At 47.5% G+C, this 11642-nt stretch overlaps 1 long non-coding RNA gene across 3 annotated transcripts; it reads right to left on the bottom strand.

Moving 5' to 3' along the window:
* On the bottom strand, nucleotides 1-9990 carry LOC131820490 (uncharacterized). Of its 3 annotated transcripts, XR_009349662.1 has the most exons (3): nucleotides 9861-9990; nucleotides 5967-6093; nucleotides 1-5048 (listed from the first exon to the last, which is right to left on the bottom strand). It is a non-coding gene; the product is annotated as an uncharacterized LOC131820490 (long non-coding RNA). The 3 variants fall into 3 exon arrangements; XR_009349661.1 differs by having other exon boundaries at nucleotides 1-6093; XR_009349663.1 differs by lacking the exon at nucleotides 9861-9990 and adding an exon at nucleotides 9283-9355 and having other exon boundaries at nucleotides 1-6093.
* Between the last annotated feature and the right edge of the window lie 1652 nt (nucleotides 9991-11642).

Here is an 11642-nt window from a genome sequence, read left to right as displayed (position 1 = left end):
TTTTACAGATCACTGACACTTTTATTGTAAAGGTGTTAGAAAATGTGGTTCACTCTACTCCACAGAGGCAGCGGGGTGGGAGGGGCAGCCATGTACAGAGTGGAAGGGTGGTTTTTGCTCTAATCTCTATTCCAAGAGCATCAGTACTTCCGCTGTAACCACCCTTCCCCAATCATGTAACTTCTTGCATGGCCCCTTTTGGGGTTGGCTCTAAAGGGCTTACAGCCCAACGTATACACCACATTTAGCAACTCTCCAGGGGCTTATCACAAGTGTCTCAGGAATGAGATACATGAAAGACTTTGTCTTATGTTTCCCGGCTTCAGTGTCCTTCCGTCCTGATGACCACATCTTCTTCATCACTGTTGCTCTGTCTTCTTTTTGAACTTCGATGTGTGTCTTGGCTAGACTTTGTCTCCCCAAAATAGATCCCCATAAATACTTTAACAAGTTGGTCCTGCATTTCTATCACACTTAAAAGTCACATGAATCACAGCAAACCTTCCCTTGGGGGCCCTGGGGAACACATTAGGGAACAACACGTTTGAACAAGGAAAGGGCGAGTCAGGCATAGGGAGCCAGGAGGCTCACACACTGCCTCCCCCAGTTCCATCCAGCAGCAAGCACCCTACGTAATGATGAGTAACGCACTTTGAGTGTCTGTTAACCGGATTAGTTGGGGGTAGGTGGTAGTTATCAGGGTGGGTGGAGGCTGAGGGTGGCAAAAGCTAGCAGGAAATCCTAAAGAAGACAGGAAAGCTGAGGAATGACTGTCTAGTTTTCTTTTGCTCATTCTTCTGACCGTCCAGTACTTTACAGTAAATTCACACACAGTCCAGTGAAGCAGGAAGGCCAGGGTGCATTCTGATCGGTCACTTTATCCCTATTCATCTGGGATTCACAGTTTATAGCCAGCTTCTATCCTTAACTCCAGCTCTTTGGTTTCTGCAAGCATCTGCTCACCTCTTAGTTTCTTCAAATGTTCTTTCCGTCTCCTTGAGTTGGCTCCATCCCTTGCTCTGAGTGTTTCCTTGTGCCCTTTGAGAACCCTGTTGAACCACTGGCTGTCACCATCGGACTGACTCAGTGGCAGGAAGGCGAGGAGAGAAGACAATAATCAGAAAGATCTGATCAGGGGGCACGTGGGTGGCTCATTCAGTTAAGCATCTGACCTTGGTTTCGGCTCAGGTCATGATCTCCAGGTCACGATGTCAGGGTTGTGAGATCGAGCTCCATGTAGGGCTCTGCACTCAGCCAGGAGCCTGCTTGAGATTCTGTCCCTCTTCCCCTCCCTCGCTCGGGGACACACACACACACACACACACACACTCTCTCTCTCATAAAAAAGTCTTTTAAAAAAAGATCTGATCAGTGCTTGCTTCGGCAGCACATATACTAAAAAAAAGATCTGATCAGAAACAAGTTTTTTAGTGAATACATTGAAAGCTGTATTTGTATTCCAAATATTAATTGTTCAAATATTTTCTGCCAACTTTGCCATTTCACTTTTCCCATATAAATAAACTCATGGAGAAGAGACATAAAAGGAACTGAAGTCATAACTAATATAATTTGTACTATGTAATATCAGCTCATTTGTTTTGAGATGATAACGTATCCTATTTTGTAACTCCCACCTAAGGCCTCCCTGGAAGGTAGTAAACATTGATAATGATAGATAAAAACTGAGATTTCACATTTTAGTTCTTTTTCTTTGTCTCTCCGCAGCCAAGCAACAGAGAATACACACAGCTCTCCTGAGAACACCAGATTTGCATGTATAGTGTGTACTAAAGCAAGCACGTGCTGGCAGTTGCTGTCAAGGAAGTAGAAATTTTCCTCAGCTTAATTCCCAGGATACAGAGTCTGAGCATGTGGCAGGAACACAGCACGCGTATTTGACAAACCCATGGCGCTCCCACTGGCACAGTGGCAGACGGATGGCTTCCGCAGTCAGCTGCCCGCATCGGGTGAGGCTATTTCCTTCAGAAGAGCAATACTGTACCTTCAAAGGCATCTTGATGGATTTGATTTGGCTTTTTGCTTGTGGCACTTTAAAATGGTCACCCAGGGGCACCTGGGTGGCTCAGTGGGTTAAGCCTCTGCCTTCGGTTCAGGTCATGATCCCAGGATCCTGGGATCAAGCCCCATGTCGGGCTCTCTGCTCAGCAGGGAGCCTGCTTCCTCCTCTCTCCCTCTCTGCCTGCCTCTCTGCCTACTTGTGACCTCTGTCAAATAAATAAATAAAATCTTTTAAAAAAATAAATAAATAAAAATAAAATAAAATGGTCACTCCAAAAGCCGAATGTGTGAAGACAATCACTTATTCCCCAATGATGTCAGGACTTACATGGCTGTGGAGAGACCAACAACTCTGCTGTATTATCTGGTTAAGTGGCCATCGAAGCAGAGTCCGGGTACCTGAAAGCCAGGTGTTGATCACCTGTCTGTCTCCCACTTTCCCCATCCCATATGTATCACTCAGGGTTCTGCTGAGAAGCAGAACCAACAAGATGTTTCTAGAGAAAGGGATTTATTTTCAGCTCATGCAATTTGAGGGAGTTGACAAGTTCAAAATCTGCAGGGCAGGCTGGCCGGCTGGGCGACTGGAGATTCCAAGAACTGATTCTGTAATCTGGAGGCAGAATTCCTTCCTCTTTGGGTGAGGGGGGTCCCAGTCTTTTCTCTTAAGGCCTTCAACTCATTAATGATGGAGCACATCTGCTTTACTCAAAGTCTGCTCATTTAAATATTAATCATATCTAGGGGTGCCTGGGTTGCTCAGTCAGTTAAGTGTCTGACTCTTGATTTCCACTCAGGTCATGATCTCAGGGTTGTGGAGCCGAGCCCTAAGTTGGACTCTGAATTGGGCATGGAGCCTGCTTGAGATTCTCTCTTACCCTTCCCACTCCATCTCTCCCTCGATAAATAAATAAGTAAATAAACAAATAAATGTTAATCATGTCCCCAAAAAATCTTCTCAGCAAACAGAGGCTAATGTATGATCAAACAAGTGGATCTCACACTCCAGCCAAGATGACTCCATAAAATTAACCATCGGCACACAGTAAGGCCTCCATGAATTGACTTGATTAGATATGTATCCCCAGACAAAACACACCCCTGACCCACTATTTGCTCAGCTGAACAATGCAGGGATTGGACTTCATTCCCCCCATTCTGGTAGGCCAACAGCAAAAATGTAAGTCTTGAGACTATGAAGAACCTGTGACCTCTGGTCTCTTCAGGTAACACCTTCCTCCACCATGGAGGCTGCCCCCAGTCCCAGTAGCAATAATATAAATACTGTATGGTGGTCCCACCCACCCTTATCCTCAGGGGATACATTCCAGAACTTTAGTGAACCTGAACCCTACATATACTATACATACACACTTATGATAGAGCTTAATTTATAAATTAGGCACAGTGAGAAATTAACGATAACTAATAAATAAGAAAACAGAACAATTATAATGATACACCATAATAAAAGTTATGTGAATGTAGCTTCTCTCTCTCTCGAAATCTCCTATTGTACTGCACAGGCCCTTCTTCTTGTGATGGTGGGACGTCACTTCCCCTACGTGACGAGGAGAAGTACGGTGGGGGGTGTAGGAGCTGTGACCTAGTGTGGGCTACTGCTGAACTCCAGACGACACATCAGAAGGAGGATCTTGGCTTCTGGGCCATGGCTGACAGCATGTAACTGAAATTGCAGAAAGCAAAATCGAAGATACGGGACTACTGTACAAAGCTCTATAATCCATGAGCTGTCTTCCTGCTATCCTGGTTTCCTAAGGCCTAACCACACCCAGGGACAGGACTCAAGCAGCTTGGGATGTCCAAATCACCAGCTCTCCATAGAAGAAGGGCTCCTCCTCTAACGGTGAATAGCCTGCTTAAGAATTTAGAACCCAGAAGTGAAGGAAATGCCTCTGAAATTGCTGGGACCTCAAGGAGAGCCTTCTAGAAAAATAGGCACTAGTTCCAGCCATGACTCCTGGTCTCTTTGTTGTTGATTTTTTTTCTTTTAACCAGTCCAGGAAGGAAATAATGTCCAGTGTCTTTGGAAGATGATTGGAAGAGGGTCACTGAGGAGGAATGAGGTTCAAACCACAGTCAATACATAGACCCTAAAGCCATGCCTGGTCCATAACACTCAATGATGTCCATGGAATGGACCATTTATTGTATCATTTTAGCCTTTCTCCATCTCTCTCTGTTTCCCTGAATCCTCGCCCAAAGGTAGCATCCACAGTAATGATTCCCTTGGCGTCATTCAAGCCCGAAGCTTGAAGCAGACAGAACCAATGCACAGGGGACCCTACACACCATGGTGGTTTCTCAGCTCTGAATCCATATATCAAACATGATGGGTGTTTCTTTCAGCCAATGCTTCACAAGGAGCAAAAAGGCAAACATTTCAGTTCAGTTCAGATAACACATAGATCTATTTCTGTTTTCCGTCTGATTCCATGCATATGAGGACTTTGACACAAGGTAGGCAATTTGATTCAGAAATGTGTTGTTTCATTTAGATTTTTGTTTGTTCGTTTTGTTTTCTGAACTTGCAGCTTACCGACTAGGCCAAGTAACTAAATCACGAATCTGGCATTTCAGGCATCTAGATCACATCTTTTGAAAGTTGTTTATGTATGTGGAGTTTATCTGAAACAACTGTACAGTCAAGGATAAGTCCTTGGACTTGGAGCCAGTAGAACGGGGCTCTTACAGAACCCAAGATGTCATGTAATTTATTTCTGCCAACGTAGACGAGATAGGTAGAGCCAATGGTTCATTTTCCATGAGGCTTTGTGGGGTACTGAATCTTGACGAGGGTAGCATGGACGTAGGTCTGGAACCTTAGAGAGTAACTGTGCCGTGTTCAATCAGCCTCGGGGAACACAGGCCTCCAAGCCGGATGATCTGAAGAGTTAGAGTCATTGTCCTTTGTAGCTCAGTCATCCTGTTCTACCAAAAGGATATAACTCTCAAGTGAACTAGATAATCACTTCTTAAGTGATATTAGGAAGTGGTATCATTTCCTAAGAAGCAAACAAATTGACAAGTGGAGAGAGGATAAAAGGATGAAGGGCCCTTAACTGGTTGTGGAGAGGAAGATTTTTTCCAGAAGGTAATACATAGGCTGAGAACTCGAGTCAGGAGCAGCCGGCTGTGTGAAGCTGATCTTCCAGACATAGTGATGGGTGAGAGAGAGGACAGTGGGACCGAGGGAGATGGGAAATCATGTCGACTCCCACTGCGTCTGCCTTGTGCGCCCAGCCTGCTGGTGCTACCATTCACAAAGAAGGCAGAAAGCAGGGAGAAGGAGAGGCAGGGGGGGAAATCAAAAGTTAGGTTGTGGGGGCGCCTGGGTGGCTCAGTGGGTTAAGCCTCTGCCTTTGGCTCAGGTCATGATCTCAGGGTCCTGGGATCGAGTCCTGCATCGGGCTCTCTGCTCAGTGGGGAGCCTGCTTCCCCCTCTCTCTCTGCCTGCCTCTCTGTCAACTTGTGATCTCTCTCTCTGTCAAATAAATAAAATCTTAAAAAAAAAAAAAAAAAGTTAGGTTGTGGACACGTCATGTTTGTGATGACCGTGAGAATTCCAAGGGGAGATGCAGAGTAGGTGTGTAGGAGCTAGGGTCCTGGCAGAAAACCAGGGCAAGGGGAAGAAAGCTTAATGAAAAGACTCTAATAAAGGTGTGGGCAGAGTTTAGGGAAAGCAAAGAGATGGGACAGTGCCCTGAAGCTTGAACAGTGGGGGGCCATGACCTTGCCTAGGCCTGAGGAAGCAAAGGAAAAGGGGCAATAACTGGTTGAGAGACAGGACTGGGGAGCTAGAGGCAGATGTAGAGGGCTTCTGAAGCATCTGTGGCCTTCAGTAGAGAGAGAGAAGGCCAGTCTGAGGTGAACCACAAAGAGGGAGTGGGGGTAATAAACTACAGACCTCACTATCCTCCTACCTTTCAATCTCCTGCTGGAAAGTTCTGTTGGCTAAGTCCAGCTGGAAGTCAGAGAGTCTGCTGATGTAGTTGACAAAGGTCAAAGTGCCAGGGCAGAGAGGAGGGTCACCAGGAGTACAGAGTGGATCTGGAAGGGCAAACAGAAAACATGCACATCACAAGGCAGTTGGATACACAAGTCTGGAGCTCTAACAGATGTATGGGGTAGTTAGCAATACCTGGTACAGGGCACCTGGGTGGCTCAGTGGGTTAAAGCCTCTGCTTTCAGCTCAGGTCATGATCGCAGGGTCCTGGGATCAAGGCCTGCATCGGGCTCTCTGCTCAGCAGGGAGCCTGCTTCCCCCCTCTCTCTGCCTGCCTCTCTGCCTACTCATGATCTCTGTCTGTCAAATAAATAAAATCTTAAAAAAAAAAAAAAAAAAAGAAAAGAAAAAGAAAAAAGAAATACCTGGTACATAGGCGGGAATTAAAATCATAGCAACAGATGAGGTCGTGCATGGAGAGCAAATGAGGAGCAGGGACTGAGCCCTGCAGGACTCCGACCTTAGAGCTTAGCTGGAGAATAAAGAGGACTTTGCAAAAGAGACTGAATAGGAGAGGCAAGCAAACCGGAGACGGGTGCAATAGGAAGAAAGGGTCAGCTGAGCCTCTTGAGTCAAATGCTCGTGGGAAGCTGAGGAGCAGGAATGTGCCTCTTGGATATGGCAAATTATTCCACAAGGATGCCAAGCACTGTGCTTGTGGGTGTTGCCCAGAGCGTAAGTCCTGGGTTTTGAGGACATCCCAACCTAGATGAGGAACCAGGCCCACTGCAGGGTGACGGATCTGATAGAACTAGGAGCAAATGCCTTTGGAAGCAGAGGGCACTGGGAAAACTTTCCTAAGGACAACAGTTATATAGGGTATGTCCATAAATTCTTCAGAATAAAGAATTCCAGTATTGGAAAAATCTTGCGTTTTAAAGAAGAGAAAAATGAAACTCAGGAAAACCACTTGTTACTCCTTGACTCAGCAGCCCATTGGGAGGATGCTGACAATCTAAATATTTTCTTAATTTCAGAGCTTCTTGATTAAATCTTCAAAGGACAGACCTATGACCTAAAACTTTATTAGAATCAAGGTGCTATTTGGGCGCCTGGGTGGCTCAGTGGGTTAAGCCTCTGCCTTCGGCTCAGGTCATGATCTCAGGGTCCTGGGATGGAGCCCTGCATCAGGGTCTCTGCTCAGCAGGGAGCCTGCTTCCCCCTCCCCCTCTGTCTTCCTCTTTGCCTACTTGTGACTTCTCTCTATGGCAAATAAATAAATAAATAAAATATTTTTTAAAAATGGCTAGCATGATCAATTAATTTTATGTGATAGGTATTTTATCACAATTAAAAATTTTAAATTAAAATGCTTACAACTTTGTTTTACATCATTTAATATCAAGTGAACATCCTTCTCAAGAAATCAAGAAAATATTTTTCTTGAAAAATCAAGAACTATTTTTTGTATTGTTTTTTCAGTGGCTATACAAAAGCCTATTTTTTATTACACACCTTATTTAATCAAATTACTATTTTTTGAAATTTGGTTTTCTACAAAGCTAAAACATCATAAGAAAACTGCAAGGGGGGGGTCACTGAAGCTACATCTTTACCATATGTATAATTATTTTCTTAGAATAAAATTTCAGGATCAAAAGACAGCAGAGCTTGTCATGTGTGAGGGAGGCAGGAAATATAATATGAATGTTGAAATATTAAAACCAATCAGCAGAGATTGAAGTGGGAGTGTGATACAAATTAAGTGCTAGACAAAATATTTCTAGTTGAGGAAAGGAAGTGTTATTTATCCGTTCGCTTACTCCATATAGAAATTATACTGAGACTCTGCTGTGCACCATTGTTTTAGACACTGTGGTTTCAAATTGTCTTAGACATTCTCTTATCCCTCAGGGAACCCAAAAGCCAGGCAAGAGAGAAGTCAGTCAACAATTTCAAGGCAGCTTAGGACAGGAAGAAATGGAGATATGCCCCAGGTCCCATGGGAGCAGAAGAGGAAATTCACCAACGGGGCAGGCTTCTTAAAGGATGTGGCTGTATGTCAGTGAACTGAGTGTGGACAGAAGAGTTGGAGTTACTTACACTCAGAAGGGGGATAACTAAATGGGGTAGCCCACCTCGCAGAGGGCCCACCTCCGAGACACCCCTCCCCAATGATGCCTACTTCCTATTATTCACAATCCTGTGTAGCCTTCTCTCCTGATGGATCAGGGCTGTTCTGAGTGACCAAGAGAGAACGGTAGAGATAACACTGTCTGAACTCAGAGGCTAGATTATAAAAAGCATTGCAGCTTCTTTCTTGCTCTCTTGGATTACTTGTCCTGCCGGAAGCCAGGTCTTGGGCCAGGAGAATATTCAAGCAAAAGGCATGAAGAACCGAGGCCTCCCCAAGAGCCAGTGCTACCTTATCAGCCACCTGCACAAGCCTTCTCACACATGGATCACCCGCCAGGCAGCCCCCCCCCACCCCACCCCCTCGCCAGCCTCCCCTCTCCCACCCTATGCACCACCCCCTCCCCCGCCGCAACCCGAGACCTCAGCCCTGGCTAGCATCGTGACTTCGGCCTCTTGAGGGAGCCCAAGAGAGAACCAAGAGACATACTAAGCTATTAGCTATTACTGTTTTTGTAATCCACTAAAAAGTCTTGGGGTCCTAAAAAAAAGTCCCAACAAAGTTCTAGAGAAAGCACGGAGCAAGGGACGGGAGAGTAAGTAACATGTGAGCAGAGAACCCGGAGCTGGTGGGAGTGGACAAGTGGCAGTGGCATCATGCCTCCATGTGTCCGGTCCATGGGCTGGGGGCGGAGATGGGAAATGGTTGAGGTCGGAGAGGAGAAGGTTTTGAGGAGGGCACGCTAAAGTTCCTTAAATTGAACAGGTAAGCTGATGATTTTTGAACCGTCCCCAGAAAAGCCCAAGGGCTTGACACCTGCCAGCCAGCCCACCTGATGCTAGGGGGGGTGGGGGGTGGGGGTGGCAAGGGCCAGCCCCCGCCTTGCCCCATCCCTGTTCCAAACGCACTGTGCTTCTGATTAGTCCTTCCTTTGAAGGCTATGTTCTGTGGCCAGAATTTTGAAAACCATCTCTGCTGGCGACAGAAGCGGCAGCCGTAGAGAATCAATCACGGTCTGAGTCCATCATCTCCCCTCCCCACACAGGAGAGCGGGCAAGGCCCTGAGTGCCGCCTGCAAAAAACCGTGCAGGTTTTCTGGATCAGCTTCAGTAGCAACGCGAAATGGAAACCAACCCTGGGCTTCGGGGAGGGCTCAAACCTTATCAAGGCGCGGCGGAGCGCAGCGCGACAGCAGCGCGGCCCTTCCCGAGATAACGAGTCACGCTTCCTCGAGATCGCCAGTCACGCTTCCCCGCGGCACACCTGTGCCGAGCTCGGGTTGCAATCTCGGCTTCCCCAGAGAAGAGGCAACCACCGAAGGCCACACCCTCACTCAGGGCCAGAGGTGGGGTCCGCTCTCCCGACCCCGGCGTCCGCAGTGCATTGTTTCAAGTCTTACGCCACCAGATCAAAATAGTGGGACCGCAGGGGTATCCGAGGCCAGGGCACAGAACCAGGGCGGAGGGGTGCGGGTCAAGAGAAGAGGCGCAGGGAGGGGTGCGGCAGGTAAAGGGAAGGGCGGCATCCCAGCCTGTCGGTTTGGGCCAAATCTGTTTCCTTCCGCGCAAAACAAGAGAAACTCGTGCTCCCGGAGCCCCCTGCTATCTCCCGTGCTGTGACACTTCTCGAAATGTCTAACACGTCCAAAGGTGTCAAATTCGCATTTTCGGTCAATGTCCAGAAAGACGCAACTCCGGTAAGGAGAGGAGGAGCTTCCCTTCTCTGTTTCATGCCTACCTCCTGCGGCGCTGACCTTTGCGAGGCGCGCGCTACGTGGCGCAGAGCGAGCCGGTCCGCGGGCGGCTACGTGACTGCCCGCTCGCCGCGCCCCTCGCCGCCCCGCCGGCGCCCCCGTCCGCCCGCATGGCCGCCGGGCGATCGGGGGGGTGGGCGGGGCCTCGGGGGCAGGGCGGGGCCTCGCCTCCCGCGCCCTCCGCGCTCCGCGGAGCTGGGGAAGCGGCAGCTGCAGACTTGCGCACAGCCAGGTGTGGGATTCCGTCGCGTTTCCCCGACCGGGACGCGCAAGGTCACCAGCGCGGTCTGAGCCTTGCTTCCTCATTATTAGACTAGGCACTGGGGAGACTCTGAGGCCCGTCCAGATCTAGGGTCTGAGGCGGTGGTGTCCTGAATGTTGCTTTTCTAGGATCCTGTCTGTAAAGCGCCATGAGGTCCTTGGAATCATAGTGCTGACTTCATTTTGTCACCCACTGCTTATTTGTCACCCACGAAATGGCCGCTTTAGAATCAATAACCATAATATCATTACTATATAGATAGTTTACCGATCACTTTAAATGGTAGGCTTGGATCAAATCATTACTTCCATTTTACAGATGATGAAATTAACAGTTTCTTTTAATACTAATAATCATTATTAACTGAAAACGTAAATTGCTTAAGAATATATAGATATGAAACTACTTTTTCTGGAGCCACTTTCAAAGAATGCTCCTGATCTGACCTTAAACAAAAGGAAAGGGCATAGCGATGTTATCTTTTAGGTCAGGAAAATAAACAGAGTTTTCTGTTTTCTTCCCCCTTTTGTAAGCAGTGACATTTGAGAGGTTTCTAACCAGCAGGTTTTTGCTTATGCCTGAAAATTATCCGACTGACATTAGCCTAAACAAGGGGCAGGGGGCAATCTGGGGGGACCTCCCTTGTGCTTTAAACAGTATATTGTGAGGCCACAGAAATGGGGGCTACAGTTTTCAGGGAAATACCCTTTTGCTCAGTTTATTGGGTGGGTTGCATAGTCTCCCTGGCCTCAGAAAATGGTCAGGAGGGTAGAAAGGAAGGAGGTTTGTTGGCATCTGCTTGCTTCCTTTGAGGCTTAGGTGTTGTTCAAAGAACCCCAAGGGATGAGGTCCAGCTGGGGAACTGGTTTGGGGTGGGAGTGGTAAGGGTGGTAGAGGAATCCCAGTGGCAGAGCCCTGCTCATTGTGTGCTGTCACCTGCACTACGGTCTGAGGAGATGGCCACGACTCTTTCTTGTGTGATAAAGCTCAGAAAGTTGCCTCAACTGAAACAGCTAGGAAGGAAGACAACTGGCTTTCAGACCCAACCATCTGAGCTCCAACTTCAAAGCCATCTCCTGTTTCAAAGCCCTAGACGTCAGGAAGGTTCTCAGGTCCCATCAGAGTGATAGTGCCGGGTTGGCTGAGATCTCCAGGGCAATGAGAGTGTGGGTCTCAAATCTACCAGGATCTGGCTCCAAAGCAGTGAGATTCACTGCAAGTAAAGTCACACAGCAAGAAATGGCAACAGTGCCCCAGGAGACAAATCGAGCTCCTGAAAGGCCAGGAAGTTAAGACTTTTTTAATATATTAGAGTGGTTGGGGAAAAAATATATTTTTTAAGATTTTATTTGTTTGTTTATTTGACAGTGAGAGAGCGCGCTGGCCTACCCACACATGAGCGGGGGAGGGGCGGCAGGAGAGGGAGAAGCAAAGAGCCCAACACAGCAGGGTTCCATCCCAGGACCCTGGGATCAAGACCTGAGCTGAAAGCAGCCACTTAACC

The sequence above is a fragment of the Mustela lutreola genome, chromosome 18, assembly GCF_030435805.1.
Source record: "Mustela lutreola isolate mMusLut2 chromosome 18, mMusLut2.pri, whole genome shotgun sequence".
NCBI lineage: Eukaryota > Metazoa > Chordata > Mammalia > Carnivora > Mustelidae > Mustela > Mustela lutreola.
The sequence above is the reverse complement of the archived record's forward strand: the minus strand, read 5'-3'. Positions and strand labels throughout refer to the sequence as shown.